The sequence below is a fragment of the Cibotium barometz genome, chromosome 25 (assembly GCF_041138505.1).
Source record: "Cibotium barometz isolate CiBa-2024 chromosome 25, ASM4113850v1, whole genome shotgun sequence".
NCBI lineage: Eukaryota > Viridiplantae > Streptophyta > Polypodiopsida > Cyatheales > Cibotiaceae > Cibotium > Cibotium barometz.
The window spans coordinates 42,829,373-42,847,788 of NC_141070.1; positions in this window are offsets into that span (position 1 = coordinate 42,829,373).

Here is an 18,416-nt window from a genome sequence, read left to right on the forward strand (position 1 = left end):
GATACAATTTGTACTCAAACACTATTATCTTGACAAAGTGTCTACGAAGGGTTTTTGTCTTCGGATGAATTGTAAACTTGAATGTAACAATCTCATTGAAATTTGATTGCTTTTGGTGTTTCTAAACACCACACTCTTTTGGAGATCCCTCAATTCTAAGGTTCCTTTTCCAAGTGTTCTTTGGCATTATTATCCCATGTTTTTACTTCAATGTCCCTCAAATTTGAGTATATATATCATGATTTATAATCTTGATATAGTGTCTAAGATGGGTTTTTATCTCTGGATCAATCGTAAACTTAGCACATTATTACTGTTATTGAGATTTACTTTTTGTTTTATTGTCTCTAACACCACACCCTTTAGAGATCTCTCATTTCTAAGCCTGTTCCTTTTTAAGTGATATTTAGAATTCTTTTGGCAAATTAAATAAAGCCCATGTTTTTACTTCAATGTCTGAAAGTGGAGATAGTATTTAACATTATCTTCTTCATATGAAAGGTGTTGTATAATCTCAATTAAGTTTAGTGTCATGTTTCCCTTGTCCTTCCAATATTCTTGCATTGATGTATGTATCTATACAACTATAAACAAATACGCCAAATAGTTGTGTCAAGATATAATCTAGTGGCACAAAGAGTGCACCAATAAATAGATGTTAGCTCAAACTACACAAAAATACCGAGTTTCCAACCAATCCTATAAGAAATGGGACTCGAATAATTCCCAAGATTCCTAAATTTGTCTTCTATGCATAAGCTTTATACACAAGGCTTTAAGCATAAGACCTTTGCATAAGATTTATGCATAGAGCCTAAGCTTTATGCATAAATCCTATAATGCATAAAGCTTTACGCATAGAGATCTATACATAAAGCTTTACATATAGAGATTTATGAGAGCCTATGCATAAAACTTATGCATAAAGCCTATGCAAGCTTTATGCAAGCCTACGCATAAGCTTTATGGAATCTTTATGCATAGGCTTTATGCAAGGTCATGCATAAGCTTTAGGCAAAGAGCCTATGCATAGGATTTATACATAGAGCATATGCATAAATCCTATGGCATAGAGCCCCTGCATAAGACCCAAGTTTGTCATCTCAAACTCACGGCTCAGCATATCCATTGTCTTCTATATCATTTCTTCATTGTCACTTATGATGTTTAAGTCATCCACATACATGATAATTGAAGAAATCTTGCAATGCCTTTTTATAACATATAAGTTAGCATCAAAAACACTTCTAGTAAACCCAATCTTTTAAAAACAATTGGCTCTATCCTATGATATCATGCGCATGTAAAGCCTATGTAAGCCTATGCATAGGCTTTATGCATAAGCTTTATGAAAGCCTATGCATAAGCTTTATGCATAGGCTCTATGCATAAGCCTTATGCATAGACCCTATGCGTAAAGATTTATGTATAGATCCTACGTATAAAGCTTTTCCTAGAGCCTATGCATAAGCTTTATGCATAGAGCCTACACATAGAGCCTATGCATAAAGATTTGCCTATACATATAAAGCTTATGCATAGAGCCTATGTATAAGATTTATGCTGCAAGACTATGCATAAAGCTTACGCATAAAGCCTATGCAAGCCTATGCATAAGAGTTATGCATAAAGCTTCCATAAGCTTTATACATAGAGCCTATGCACAAGCTTTATACATAGAGCCTATGCACAAGCTTTATGATAGAGACTATGCATAAAGCTTTATGTATAGAGTCTATGCACTCCCTATGCATAATGAGAGAGCAAGTCATTGTTCACCTATGTGTGTTTTGGTCTTCTCAAAGAGTTGGACAATGTGACAGTGTGTCTATGTCTTGGTGTTGGGGTTGTGAGGCTCCCCCACCCTCTCTTATTCATCATAGTTGGTGCGGTGAACATGGAATGGATGACCAAGGGTTAAAGATTCGAGACAAGGCAAAGAATTGCATGCTAAAGTTGTCAAAATAGGATTGGTTTTTTGAACTGCTATAATTGTGGGATATAGTGAGCACGGATATTGTTACCAAGCATTGAACCGTGTCAAACAAATGCACATATAAGGCTTTAGTCCTAATGCTTTACAATAGTTTGCACCTTGAAAGCTTGTGGCTATGTTGGAGCCATAGGTGAGGGCCAAGCATTACACGCTAAGATTGCCTCAAGAAGGCTTGGAGAGGTATCCCTTTGGTGGATTTTTATGCCAAATGTGTCTTACTTGTGGAAGCCGGTGATGTGTTTGAGGAGTTGCTACCTCAAGATGTAGTCTTGTGGATTGTACTAATCACATGTTATGAGATGAACAAGGGTTTGGTGAGATGAAACAATTAATTATTTTTAGCAGATACAACTAGAGAGGTTGCCTCATAATGTAGTAACTTTTGTTTATTGTGTATGAAAGTTTGCGAGGATATAAGGGTTTCTTTTAAGGTGCAACATATATACGTTGAGATTTTTAAGAAAATTTTACTGGAAAAGATATTATTGTTCGCACTTGTTTGACTGATATGTATGTCAAATGTGACTTGGTTTAGGCTTCCCTTGTTTCACAGACTCATGTTATCACTTGGTATTTTATATGCTCTTACACCAGATGATTTTTGAGCCTTAACATCTTGCATATGTATGTCTCTCACTTGTGTGGTGTGTGGTGTTGTTATAGAGGCCATCACCAAGAGCCCTCATAACGCGTTGGTGGTGGGTGGAGTGTTTTAACCAATGTAACCTCCCCACTCTTGCTACATTCCATCAGGCTGTGCTCGTGAATTGGTTGAAATACTTGCACAAAGAGCTTCATGCTATCTATTCAAACTCGTAAGGCAAGCTGGTAGTAGCCTTCACCCTTCTCACCAAAGTCTTGTATCATGTCATAGGATGGAAGGAGTTACCCTAGCCTGTCCCCATCAATAGGAAAGAAATACCATCCCTAAACCCCAACCTTCCTCTACTATGCCCCCCTCCAAGAACCACCATTCCTACATTAAAGTGGAAAAGGCACCACAAATCTATCTACTATCTACTGCCAATTGAAGAGGAGGATCTTCACAAGACTTTATAGTTCCTAGAGGACACCTTTCTCCACTCTATTCCCAAAACCCCAAGTCACCAATCCCTCCCCTTAGCTTCACCAACCAGCCCCGAAGAAGTCTCGTCCGCTTCACCCTCAACCTCTCAGTGCCACACCATGGACACCTTCCATCGGGCAGCATAGGCAGGCTTTTTCTCCTCTTAGCAAGCCTTCTTCAAGGGAATCCATTCATCTAATGGTGCTTGTGGACAGGAAGCCAAGTCCTCCACACTCCACCAAGAGACTCCCACCATCACCTCTACTCCAACTGCCGCCGTCATTGCCGGTGCCCTCCTACACCTCCGATCACTCCAACCACTAGTGCCCTCCTTTGACCGCCATCACTACTGATGCCCTCCGTTCACCTTTGAATATCATCACCGTCTATTCCCTCCGACCTCCTCCAACCACCGTTACCTCTGGTGCCCTCTGACATCTCCAATTACCATCATTGTTAGTACCTTCTGACATCTCTAAACCATGGGCACTAGCACTGGCACTTACGATGTAAATGGAGAACACACAAGGTGAGAGGCTGAACATCTTCTTCTACTTCACTCAACACTCAACACACCATATACAAGAATAAGAGTACACACAATATGAAAGGTACTCAACCAAATACATACACGGGTTCTCTATAGTGCGAACCCGACTAAATGAGTTGGCGCTATAACTATGCGAGTCTCTAGAATGGCTGTCACACAGCCTGTCATCCCACTGGCCGCATATCACCCAAGATCTCACCAACCATGCCAATGGTGTAAGTGTGGGGCCTATCCCCCAGGCGGGTCATCAGTGTCCACCGCCTCACTGGAGCTCGATATCTCAACATAGACTACCAACACAAACACTAAGGTTGGGGGAAAGGAAGCATAGATCCTCTCAGGGAAGTATACCGGCCAAGGATGAGTTGACCTCACTGGGGCTAGACATGCAAGACCTATGCTCTACACTTTCTCCCGTTATCTCCAACCCACCTAGCACCACAATATCCCTACTATAGGCCTCTCACTCACACCACACCCACCACTGACAACTCATCACTCACCTTGCTCACACAAAGAGATAGACAAAACACCACAATAGTGTAACATTGTATACCAAAATGCCGAAAAGAATGATACAAGAGAGACTGTGCTCCAACAGAGAATGTGATACAACAGAGAATATGCTACAAGAGAATGTCCTCTCCAAGGAGAATGTGGTACACAAGAGAGAATGTGCTACTAGCCAGAATCTCCTCTCCCAAAGAATGTTCTATCAGAGATAATTTCCTCTCTATCACAATGTGGTACATAGACAAGAGAGTTCTCGCCTTAACTCTTCCTTCGTTGTCCTCCTCCTCGAAGCCCCAACTCTCATGTGGGTAGAGGGAAGATCTTCCATCAAGAAAAGGGAGATGGTGCTCAAAGAGGATCTCACCCTACCTTGGCAAAAGGGAAAGGGGTGTTAAATCCATGAAGCCCTGCATCTTTTCATGGTATCAGAGCCTCGTTCGTGCTAAGGGCTGAGCAAGCAAGAGAACCACAGGAAGCGGTACGAGGGTAAGAGCTTCAACTACTCTTCCCTATTTGTGTTGGTGACTACACCCTTGTCGGGAGCTCTACGGGAGGCACCGGCAAACGATCTCTGATTGAGGAGCTTTCTTCGCAGGAGTAAAGCTATAGGGCAACTATAAAGTCCAATCAGACAAAATTTTTTGGGCCGAAAACGCGTTTCGGGCGCGTCTGGACCTCCGTTTTTCAGAAAGCAGGCGATTTCGAGCACTGCGGGTAAGTCATCGATTCTCTGCAGAACTCTGTTTTAAGAACTGCAGGAAGACAGATTGACTGTGCAGACACTCTGGGTGCTGCAAAGAGGTCTACAGTTGCCATTGGGTGTATGTATGCACATTTAAGTCAGTGGTTGTGACATTTGAAAGTACTATAGTACTGCTGTAGAAAATACAGCAGTTTGTGCAGAAAAACCAGAGTGCTGTTTCTGGTAAAATTGTGTGTTTGGCAAGATGTCAAATGATGGGATAACCAAGATTGTGGCTGAGAAGCTTGATAAGAATAACTTCCATGCTTGGAGGTTTAGGTTGACAAATTTCTTGATGGGAAAAGGCTATTGGGACTACATAGAAGGTAAGCATGAAGAGGCACCCGAGATACCGGATATAAGACTGCTGCAGATGTGAAGGAGTTTAAAGACTGGAACCAAGGAGCCAGGAAGGTTATGTATTGGCTCTCCATTAGTATACAGGACACCATGATTGGGCACATTCAAGATACCAAGTCCCCCAAGGAGGCATGGGACACCTTGGTAAAGCTCTATGAAACAAATACCAAGGCACGTAAGATACAGTTGAAGAATGAACTTCATACTGTGGAGAAAAAGAGCATGTCTGTGAATGACTATGTGCTGAAGATAAAGGGTATTGTGGAATCCCTTGCATCTATTGGTGTGTCAGTAGTAGATGATGATGACAAGGTGGAAGTCTGTCTACGTGGTCTCGGGCCACAATACAAGGCGTTCAAGACGTCTATTCTTCAGACTCGGGAAAACATTCCCAACTTTACAGATTTGGTGTCTATGCTGATTATCGAAGAGAAGAGCTTGGGTGCTTTGTGAAGACCAACAGTCTTCACAAAGCAAAAATAGTTTCAGAGCAACAGGCCTTCTACACGAGTTCAGGAAGAGGACGAGGTAGAGGAGGCCGTGGACGCGGTCAAGGAGGTGGCTGAACAGGTAATTAGAATTATGGCCAGCAGAGCAGCAGCAACAACAATAACAGTCCCAGAATCAACAACAACAACAACAACACGCAGGTGGAAGAGGCAAATTCAGAGGCAGGGGGAGTCAAAGAGGCCGTGGAAATTGGCAAAGGCAGTATAATGATGCACGTGAATGCTATTACTGTGGTAAGCCTGGACATGTGCAGGCAGAATGTTATAAAAAGTAGGCTGACATGCAAAATGGGAAAGTGCAGCAAAACAACTATGCATCCTCAAGCAGAAATAATGAGGATAATGAAAGGTTGTTTGTTATGCAGCATGTCGTGAATGCCATGTCTGAAAATGTTGATACAACACAAAAAGATAATGTATGGTATGTGGATTCAGGCGCTTCGAACCACATGACAAGTCATGGGGAGTGGTTCAAGGAGATGAAAAACCCGGAGAGACCAGGTTTTGTGGAAACAGGGGATGACACTGCTCATCCAATTGCCCATGTTGGAGATGTGCCATTGTCTATGCATGATGGCAAAGTGAAGTACCTTGCAGATGTACTTCATGTACCGAATATAACAAAGAATCTGGTTTCAGTTGGCAAGATGATTGAGCAGGGTTTGCAGGTTCGGTTTAACCCTGATGGTTGTTATGTCGAAGACTTCAAAGACAAGTGCAGGTTGGTTGCAAAAGGCAACAGAGGGGGCAGAATGTTTACATTGAATGTAGACATGCCTGAAATGAGTGCTGCGAGCGATGTTTGCAAATGGTTCAGGAATTGTTGCAGACACAAACATTTGGCATAAAAGGATTGGACATGTAAATGTGCAGAGATTGAAGTCTATGCAGACAAAAGGAATTGTGACAGGGCTGCCAAAATTTAAAGTGGAAGGTATGCAGAAAATATGTGAAGCATGCCAATTTGGGAAGCAAACAAAGCATGTGTTTCCACGTAACAGATATGTGAGCAGAAATGCACTAGATGTTGTGCATTCAGATGTATGGGGTCCTACGAAGACCATATCTATGGAAGGCTGCAGGTACTATGTGACTTTTATTGATGAGACCACACAAGAAAAGTGTGGGTATATTTCATGAAGGAGAAGAGTGAGGTGTTCACTCACTTTCAGAATTTCAGAGTTTTGGTTGAAAAGCAAACAGGGAAATATGTAAAGTGCCTAAGGTCAGATGGAGGGGGAGAGTACTCCAATGAGTTCTTTGAATTTTTGAAGAAGAATGGTATTCGGAGACAGTTTACATGCAGATACACTCCGCAGCAAAATGGAGTTGCTAAGCGAAAAAGCAAGCACATTGCTGAGATTGCGCGAGCATTGATGGAAGAGAAGAATATGCCACATAGCTATTGGGCTGAGGCTGTTTCTACAGCAGTATACATCATGAACAGGAATCCAACTGCAGCCATACATGATGTAACTCCAGAGGAGAGGTTTATCGACAGAAAACTAGATTTGTCTCATCTGAAAGTCTTTGGATGCATTGCATATGTGCATGTGCATGTGCCAGATGAGCTGAGAACTAAGCTGGATCCAAAAGCTAAAAAATGTGTGTTTATTGGATACTCCCTTGAGCAAAAGGGATACAGGTGTTATAACCCTGCTACACGTGAGTTGAGGGTAAGCAGGGATGTTGTCTTTGATGAGATGAGCAGCTTGTATGCTGCTGAAAAAGAAGCTGTTGGGGCTGATGTGAGTGGAAGTGTGGTTGCACAGAATGCAGGTCAGCAATCACAGTCTTTGAGTGGACCAGGAGAGTCCTCATCTAGTGGGTCTATTGATAGACCATGGAGTGGCAGCCTGCGTCATAATACCAGTCCTGCAAATGTGGTTAGTACATCACGTAAAGGAAAAGAGAAAGTGGTTGAGCCCCTTGGTATGCCTGACATTTCTGCAGGGCATTCTCATGTTGATGGTGGAGAGTCTAGTGGCTCAGATATGAGCCTTGATGAGGAGCTTGGGATCCCAGCTATGAGAACACCTGGTGTAAAGAAGGCTATTATCGAAGCCATGAATGAAAAGCTGCGAAGATCAGGGAGAGTGAAGACCCCTGTGCTGCAGAGATTTACATATGATGGTTATGTGGCACATCACTATGCATATATGGCAAAGGTTGTGCAGGTTGTAGAGCCCACATGCATTGATGAGGCTATTGGAAATGTGTGTTGGGAGAAAGCTATGGATGAGGAGATGGATGCACTATATGGAAATGAAACCTGGGATTTAGTGCAATTGCCTGGAGGCAAGAAAGCCATTGGATGCAAGTGGGTGTAGAAAGTTAAACATAACAGTGATGGAAGCATAAACAGGTACAAGGCTAGATTGGTAGCCAAAGGATATGCGCAGACATATGGCATTGATTATAAGGAAACTTTCAGCCCAGTTGCCAAGATGGCAACGGTGAGAGTTGTGATAGCAGTGGCTGCTTGAATGAGTTTTAAACTCATAAAAATTGAGATATTTCATCTCTCCTCTCTCCTAATTCAAGTCTAGTTACAAAAAGTTAGCTCAACTGACCTAAAAATGGTCAAAAATTGACCAAACTGAGTTGAAAAATTATAGAATTAGTTTGTTTGGTTAGGAACTCACTTTTTCCTATAAATAGAGGCCTTCCCCTTTGTTGAAACTCAACAATGTTTAATGCATTATTACTCTACTTCACCTAAGCCAAGAACTGTGAATTCATTAATAATTCACTAGTTTTTCACACTTCCTTCTTTCTTCAATCCCCATTGGTGGCTCCATCAACATACTAAACCAATTGATTGGTTGGGGGCCTCTACCGTGAACAAAGAATCAAGCAATTTATAAGGTAATTAGTGAATATTGATCTTTTCTATAATTTCTCAATGTTTCTCTCTTCTCAACCCCTCTCAAGCTTGAGAAGCTTAATTGGTATGGTTTTTAAATACTATTGAAGTTAATTGATGAATATTAGTGAAGAGTTACATAATTTGATGAATACTATTGAAGTTAATTGATTAATGATAGTAAAGAATTACATAAATTTCCATTTATGTTTAAATTCTAATGGTTTTTATGTAACTTCTCTCTCTCACTCAAGAAATGGTCATACTCATGACCCATTCTCAATCCAAATGAAGCTTTTTATAAAGCTTTTTCTTAATCCAAGATTAATCTATACTTGAGACCAAATTAATGGTTTTTTTTTCTATGCTTTTAGTTTATGTATTTCATGATTATTTTTAATTCAATCCATTATGGGTTATGATCCAATTAGGGATCATTCTAATCATTTCCTTAAAGATAAGCTTTATCTTTTAAAATAATTGAGATTTATCAGTCATAGCAGCGGAGCTATGGCAAAATTTTGTAAAACTTTACACATAAAATAATTTCATTCAAAGTATGAAAAGAGGACTTCCTACCATATTCTAGGAATTATCATCCTAGATTAATTAAAAGAATTTCATTGTAATCATGGAGAAATTTAATTTTTATATTATGCATTAAGGATAAATTTTTATATCAAAAGTGTTACTTTTATGAAATTTTATTTTCATGCATAGAAGTATGCACAAAGGATAAATTTTTATATCAAAAGTGTTATTTTTATCATTTTTATTTTCATGCATAGAAGTATGCATAAAGGATAAATTTTTATATCAAAAGTGTTACTTTTATCAATTTTTATTTTCATGCATAGAAGTATGCATAAAGGATAAATTTTTATATCAAAAGTGTTATTTTTATCATTTTTATTTTCATGCATAGAAGTATGCATAAAGGATAAATTTTTATATCAAAAATGTTACTTTTATCAATTTTTATTTTCATACATAGAAGTATGCATAAAGGATAAGTTTTTATATCAAAAGTGTTATTTTTATCATTTTTATTTTCATGCATAGAAGTATGCATAAAGGATAAATTTTTATATCAAAAGTGTTACTTTTATCAATTTTTATTTTCATGCATAGAAGTATGCATAAAGGATAAGTTTTTATATCAAAAGTGTTATTTTTATAATTTTTCTTTTCATGCATAGAAGTATGCATAAAGGATAAATTTTATATCAAAAGTGTTATTTTTATCATTTTTATTTTCATGCATAGAAGTATGCATAAAGGATAAATTTTTATATCAAAAGTGTTACTTTTATCATTTTTATTTCATGCATAGAAGTATGCATAATGGATAAATTTTTATATCAAAAGTGTTACTTTTATCATATTTGAATTTCATGCATAAAGGTATGCATAAAAGTTGATTATTTTATTATAAAAGTGTGTCTTTTATTATAATTGAATTTCATGCATAAAGGTATGCATAAAAGTTGATTATTTTATTATAAAAGTGTGACTTTTATCATAATTGAATTTCATGCAGAAAGGTATGCATAAAAGTTGATTATTTTATTATAAAAGTGTGTCTTTTATTATATTGAATTTCATGCATGAAGGTATGCATAAAAGTTGATTATTTTATTATATAAGTGTGACTTTTATCATAATTGAATTTCATGCATAAAGGTATGCATAAAAGTTGATTATTTTATTATAAAAGTGTGTCTTTTATTATATTGAATTTCATGCATAAAGGTATGCATAAAAGTTGAATATTTTATTATAAAAGTGCAACTTTTATCATAATTGAATTTCATGCATAAAGGTATGCATAAAAGTTGATTATTTTATTATAAAAGTGTGTCTTTTATTATATTGAATTTCATGCATAGAGGTATGCATAAAGTTGATTATTTTATTATAAAAGTGTGACTTTTATCATAATTGAATTTCATGCATAGAGGTATGCATAAAAGTTGATTATTTTATTGTAAGAGTGTTACTTTTATCATATTGGATTTCATGCATAGAGATATGCATAAAAGATATTCTTTTTATACTAAAAGTGTGATTTTCATCATAAATGGATTTTATGCATAACTTAGATGCATAAGAGAAATTCTTTTATTCTAAAAGTGTAATTCCTACCAAATTGAATTTATGCATAAGAAGATGCATAAAAGTTTGATTTTTAATTCAAAGTGTCATTCTCATCTAAATTTAATTTATGCATAGGAAGATGCATAAAAGAATAAGATTTCAATTCAAAAGCGTTATTCTCATCCAAATTGAATTTATGCATAGGAAGATGCATAAAAGATGGATTTTTAATTCAAAAATGTCAATTCTCATCCAAATTGAATTTATGCATAGGAAGATGCATAAAAGATTGAATTTTAATTCAAAAGTGTCATTTTCATTTAAAATGAAATTATGCATAGGAAGATGCATAAAAGATTGATTTTTAATTCGAAAGTGTTAGTCTCCTTAAATGGAATTTATGCATAAATAAAAATGTAGAGAAATCTTATATCAAATATAAGAATTCTCTTGTATTCTATAAAAAGATATGAAATGTGATAAGACGTGATAAGAGGTGTATGAGATGTGATAATATGTGACAAGATGCGTATGGAAAGTGATAAGATGCGTAAGTGATAAGATGTGATAATTTGAGATCCCTATCCCCACCATGCGACGGATTCGGGGTACTAGCAGCGGAAGTAGCACTTCATGCGCGGGGCAGGGCCCCACACTCGGGGCCTCGTCCACGGATATCCGGACAAGAGACTAATCCGTCAGTTTTTCCAAAACCAAACCCGGAAAAACTTCCCTTACCCGGAAAGCACGGGCGATTCCACCAAGATAACTTTGTACTCTAACGTAGTCAAGATCATTACTGATCACGCTGATCCGACTGCACCTATAAAGATACTCGGTCGGATCAAGGAAGAAACTTGCACTTGGATCATTGGGATCAACGCTTTTTTCCCCATCAAGAGGCACAGCCGTTGATTCCTATCCATAGAACAATTACTATCCGGGATTTACTTTATCTATCGTAATAACAGAAATTGAGTCTCAATTTACGGATCCATCAGTCCAGCCTAACCCCATCGGTTAGCCAACCGCCCAACCACTGAAGTGATGGAATCCAATTTGGAATTTGGTTAGGTTTGTCCCGGGTACCAAGGAAAAGAGTTCCAAGGCCCCCTAGCCGGAAGTTCATGCAAACACAAAACTAGCCACACCACTTACACACCCAATATGAAATTGCCTTTTTCTTAGCATCAGCTAACTTTAAAACAATCCTTTAATGAAACCATAGTACCACTGATCACAATCTTCCAATTTATCCGGTTGATTCATAATTTCCCATCATTCCTTCATCAGAGTATCTATGGCATCATTGGCAACTAGAACGCTCACCACCTGTCCACACAGGGGCCTTTTCAATAGTTCCTAGTCCATAATACTCGACAATATAATCACTTATAAAAATCAAGATGGACTCTCGTTGAAGATCAGCAAGATCAACCAACAAATCCATATGAAGAGCCATGGACTCATCCATTGAAGACCAGCAAGGTCAATCAACCAGATCCATGCCCGGTTTCACAAAACAACTCTTACTCCTTGTTCCAATATCCTCCTCGATGCACGCGTGGGTATCCTAGGCGACCCAGAGCCCGAGCACTGTATGGTCAGCACCCTCTAGGATCCTTCGCAGGTGACCTAGCGCTTCACTCATAGGCTGCTTCCTTGGTCCCTCATCCACCGTACTACCGGAAGCTCACCATTTTAATCGAACCAAGGCTGGTCAAGACCTCGGCCGACCTTGCTACGCGAGACGTCCTCCATTGACTCTCCGTCAGCAGTTGCAACTTTATCAGTTAGGTCTCCACGACCTTAATCACAAGACGGTCAAAATGCTTTCCCAGCATTCTTGACATAAAACAACCATTTACAAACAGCATTTACAACAGTTTACAAATACAGTTTCTATATCAACTCTCATTTTTTCACATTATCCCTCATTAATCCACATTACTTATTCCACATTCCATTTATATATGTACTCATCCAATCACATCATTTTCCATCTCTTCACTTCAAATTCCTTCACATCACATATCATATATTCACATCCATATCCACATCCACATCCATATCCATATCCACATCCATTTATATATGTACTCATCTAATCACATCATTTTCCATCTCTTCACTTCAGATTCCTTCACATCACATATCATATATTCACATCTATACATCCACATCTACATCCACATTCACATACATCCACATCCACATTTCCATACATCTACATCCACATTCACATATATCCACATCCATATTCCCATTCACATCTATACATCCACATCCACATTCCCATTCACATCTATACATCCACATCTACATCCACATACATACATACATCCACATCCACATCCACATTCCCATTCACATCTATACATCCACATACATACATACATCCACATCCACATTCCACATTTACATCTATACATCCACATCTACATCCACATTCACATACATCCACATCCACATTCCCATTCACATCCACATCCACATTCCCATTCACATCTATACATCCACATTCATATCTATGCATATACATCCATATTCACATCTATGCATATACATCTTCATGCATACATCCATTTTCACATTCATACATCCACACTCCCATCTCCACATCCACACATCCACATACATACATCTATTTCCACATTCCCATTCATATAACCCCATATGCCTTCACATCTAATCTTTTACATCACATCCATTCTCGCTTTATCACAACCCATATACATCTTATCCTATCACCTACACTTCTTACCTCATCCCGTACACATCTTAATTCATCTTATCACCTCCTAACTTATTTCATAAGCATCTTATCACCTCTTATCACATCTTATACATTTCTTATCACATCCTATCACATCTCATTTCTATTTATAGAATACAAGAGAATTCTTATATTTGATATAAGATTTATTTACACATTTATTTATGCATAAATTCCATTTAAGGAGATTAATACTTTCGAAGTAAAAATCAATCTTTTATGCATCTTCCTATGCATAAATTCATTTTAAATGAAAATGACACTTTTGAATTAAAATTCAATCTTTCATGCATCTTCCTATGCATGAATTCAATTTAGATGAGAATAACACTTTTGAATCAATCTTTTATGCATCTTCCTATGCATAAATTCAATTTGGTAGGAATTACACTTTTAGAATAAAAGAATTTCTCTTATGCATCTAAGTTATGCATAAAATCCCTTTATGATGAAAATCACACTTTTAGTATAAAAAGAATATCTTTTATGCATACTTCTATGCATGAAATCCAAATATGATAAAAGTAACACTTTTATAATAAAATAATCAACTCTTATGCATACTTCTATGCATGAAATTCAATTGTGATATAAGTAACACTTTTATAATAAAATAATCAACTTTTATGCATACCTCTATGCATGAAGTTCAATTGTGATAAAAGTAACACTTTTATGTTAAAATAATAATCTTTTATGCATACCTCTATGCATGAAAATACAAATGATAAAAGTAACACTTTTTATATAAAAATTTATCCATTATGCATACTTCTATGCATGAAAATAAAAATGATAAAAGTAACACTTTTAATATAAAAAATATCTTTTATGCATACTTCTATGCACGAAAATTAAAAATGATAAAAGTAACACTTTTGATATAAAAAATCTATCCTTTATGCATACTTCTATGCATTAAAATTAAAAATGATAAAAGTAACACTTTTAATATAAAAAAATTATCTTTTATGCATACTTCTATGCATGAAAATTAAAAATGATAAAAGTAACACTTTTAATATAAAAAATTTATCTTTTATGCATACTTCTATGCATGAAAATTAAAAATGATAAAAGTAACACTTTTGATATAAAAAATTTATCCTTTATGCATACTTCTATGCATGAAAATTAAAAATGATAAAAGTAACACTTTTAATATAAAAAAATTATCTTTTATGCATACTTCTATGCATGAAAATTAAAAATGATAAAAGTAACACTTTTAATATAAAAAAATTATCCTTTATGCATACTTCTATGCATGAAAATTAAAATTTGATAAAAGTAACACTTTTAATATAAAAAAAGTATCTTTTATGCATACTTCTATGCATGAAAATTAAAAATGATAAAAGTAACACTTTTAATATAAAAAAATTATCCTTTATGCATACTTCTATGCATGAAAATTAAAATTTGATAAAAGTAACACTTTTATGTTAAAATAATAATCTTTTATGCATACCTCTATGCATGAAATCCAAATATGATAAAAGTAACACTTTTATGTTAAAATAATAATCTTTTATGCATAGCTCTATGCATGAAAATCAATTATGCATAAATCAATTTCTCTATGATGAATATCTTTCAATTAATCTAGGATGGTAATTCCTAGAATATGGTAGGAAGTCCTCTTTTCATGCTTTGAATGAAATTATTTTATGCATAATTTTTATAAAAATTTTGCCATAGCTCCGCTGCTATGACTGATAAATCTCAAATTTTCTAAGAGATAAAGCTTATCATTAAGGAAATAAATAGAATGATCCCTAATTGGATCATCAATCCATAATGGATTGAATCATCAATATACATAAACTAAAAGCATAGAAAAAAGCCATTAATTTGGCCTCAAGCATAGCTTAATCTTGGGTTAAGGAAAAGCTTTATGAAAAGCTTGATTTGGATTGATAATGGGTCATGAGTATGACCATTTCTTGAGTAAGAGAGAGATATTACATAAAAACCATTAGAATTTAAACATAAATGGAAATTAACTTCAATAGCATTTATTAAATTATGTAACTCTTCACTACTATTCACCAATTAACTTCAATAGCATTTAAAAAACCATACCAATTAAGCTTCTCAAGCTTGAGAGGGGTTGAGAAGAGAGAAACATTGAGAAATTATAGAAAAGATCAATATTCACTAATTACCTTACAAATTACTTGATTCTTTGTTCACGGTAGAGGCCCCCAATCAATCAATTGGTTAAGTATGTTGATGGAGCCACTAATGGGGATTGAAAAAAGAGGGAAGCTCCAAAAACTAGTGAATTATTAATGAATTCACAGTTCTTGGCTTAGTTGGAGTAGAGTAACGATGCATAAACACTATATATTTTTCAATGGGGAGGCTTCTATTTATAGGAAAAATTAAGCTCATAACCAAACAAATTGATTCTAGAATTTTCCAAATCAGTTTGGTCAATTTTTGATCATTTTTAGTTCAGTTAAGCTAACTTTTTGGAACTAGACTTGAATGAGGAGAGAGGAGAGATGAAATATCTCTATTTTTATGAGTTTAAAACTCATTCAAGCATGTGAAATATGCACCTCCTTTAAAGAACTTCCCTTCCTTACATATGTGTCATAATGGAATCATTTTAATATTGCTCATAGTTTTTTTACTAATAAACCTTGTACATTTTCAACTCTTCATCTTATGTGAAATATGCACCTCCTTTAAAGAATTCCCCTTCCTTACATATGTGTCATAATGGAATCATTTTAATATTGCTCATAGTTTTTTACTAATAAACCTTGTACGTTTTCAACTCTTCATCTTATGTGAAATATGAACCTCCTTTAAAGAACTCCCCTTCCTTACATATGTGTCATTATACCCAAAATATCTCATATTTTTAATATTACTCATAGTTTTTTACTAATAAACCTTGTACATTTTCAACTCTTCATCTTATGTGAGCATTTACTCATTTTTGGGTATCTTCTTTTACAAATTGGATTTATCTCTTCCCTACACATGGATTGATGCTATTGGCCCATAGAAACCTTAATGGGACCATAATCCAAAAATTTCTGAAAATCTAGACCCTTAGGCTAAGATCCTTTATACCCATTTCCAATCCAACCAGTGTAGTGATGGGATCCAATTTGGAATTTGGTTAGGTTTGTCCTGGGTACCAAGGAAACGAGTTCCAAGGCCCCCTAGCCGGAAGTTCATGCAAACATAAAACTAGCCACACCACTTACACACCCAATATGAAATTGCCTTTTTCTTAACATCAACTAACTTTAAAACAATCCTTTAATGAAACCAAAGTACCACTGATCACAATCTTCCAATTTATCCGATTGATTCATAATTTCCCATCATTCCTTCATCAAAGTATCTATGGCATCATTGGCAACTAGAACGCTCACCACCTGTCCACACAGGGGCCTTTTCAATAGTTCCTAGCCCATAATACTCGATAATATAATCACTTATAAAAATCAAGATGGACTCTCGTTGAAGATCAGCAAGATCAACCAACAGATCCATATAAAGAGCCATGGACTCATCCATTGAAGACCAGCAAGGTCAATCAACCAGATCCATGCCCGGTTTCACAAAACAACTCTTACTCCTTGTTCCAATATCTTCCTCGACGCACGCTGTCGTGACGTGGGCAGTGTCGCTGGGAAAGCGCGAGGCTTCTGGCTGTGAGAGTAAGTGGTTAGACTTCAAGGGGCATCACAAGCAGAAACTGATACCATCAAGATCGAGTACCCAACTATACATGTGCATCCTCAAAGCCAATATTGGACACATGATACATATAATAAACTGACATTAACATGGCTTGTCTCATCTCATATGGATTTGCATTCCAGAAAGTCACCTCATGGTATTCACATGAAAGATACACATGACCATCATGGAGGATCAGTGGCTCAACATCCAACAAAACTATAAAATCAAACCCAACATAAACACCTCATATACATGACCAAACCAACCATCTTATGGTTCCAAAGCCCAAGAAAAACCATAACGTTGTGACCTCATGATCAGCAGCAGCATCTTCATCTCGTGTAAAATATCTGGCCCCACAAAAATCGATTCGTTGTCTTTGTTGACGGCTGACTCCTCTGGCCAGAGTAGTATCCCTACAGCACCATGCACAGCAGCTGCCCATGCATCCCTAATGCCTTCATTCCCCTGTTCAGTAGCCCATCGCTGCTCTTCTCTGCAGCCTTCACACCAGAACACGTGGGGCTCCAACTTGTTGCCTTTACACGATGACCCTACATCATCAGTCACTTCACCTGGGAGGCTCCACTGTTGGCCTTTACACCAGCCAGTCGCCTGCTTATTTCTCACCCCTCTGGTCCCTTGTTCCCCCCAGAAGCATCGCCCCCTTCTTCGCCAGCTGCTGTAGACTCTGCTCGCACGCACGCAGCAGCACCACACGGCTACCTCTTCTTCGCCAGCTGCTGTAGACTCTGCTCGGCAGCTGAATATACATATATATATATATAAAATGCCTTTCCTTTATATCTGCAACTGTGCGCGACCTTCCTCCCAAGGCAGTTCGCGTCTACTTGCTGTAAGATTCCTCCCCCAAACCCCTTTTTGATGTCTAGTATCTTCTTCTATAATCAATCCCTCTTCAGAAATATAAAAGACTTGTTTCTAACTGTTTTAACCTAGAGAGAGAAAATATTCTAGAGAGAGAATATTCAGATTTTTAATATTTTTGGATAGAAAATTATCTCATCTTATTAAAATAAGTTTCCCTGAAACAGAAATTCAAAAAGAACTTTCCAATGTGCAATTGGAATTAATTGGAAATGTGTATAAAGGACCTTAGTCTAAGGGTCTAGATTTTCAGAAATTTTTGGATTATGGTCCAATTAAGGTTCCTATGGGCCAATAGCATCAATCCATGTGTAGGGAGGAGATAAATCCAATTTGAAAAAG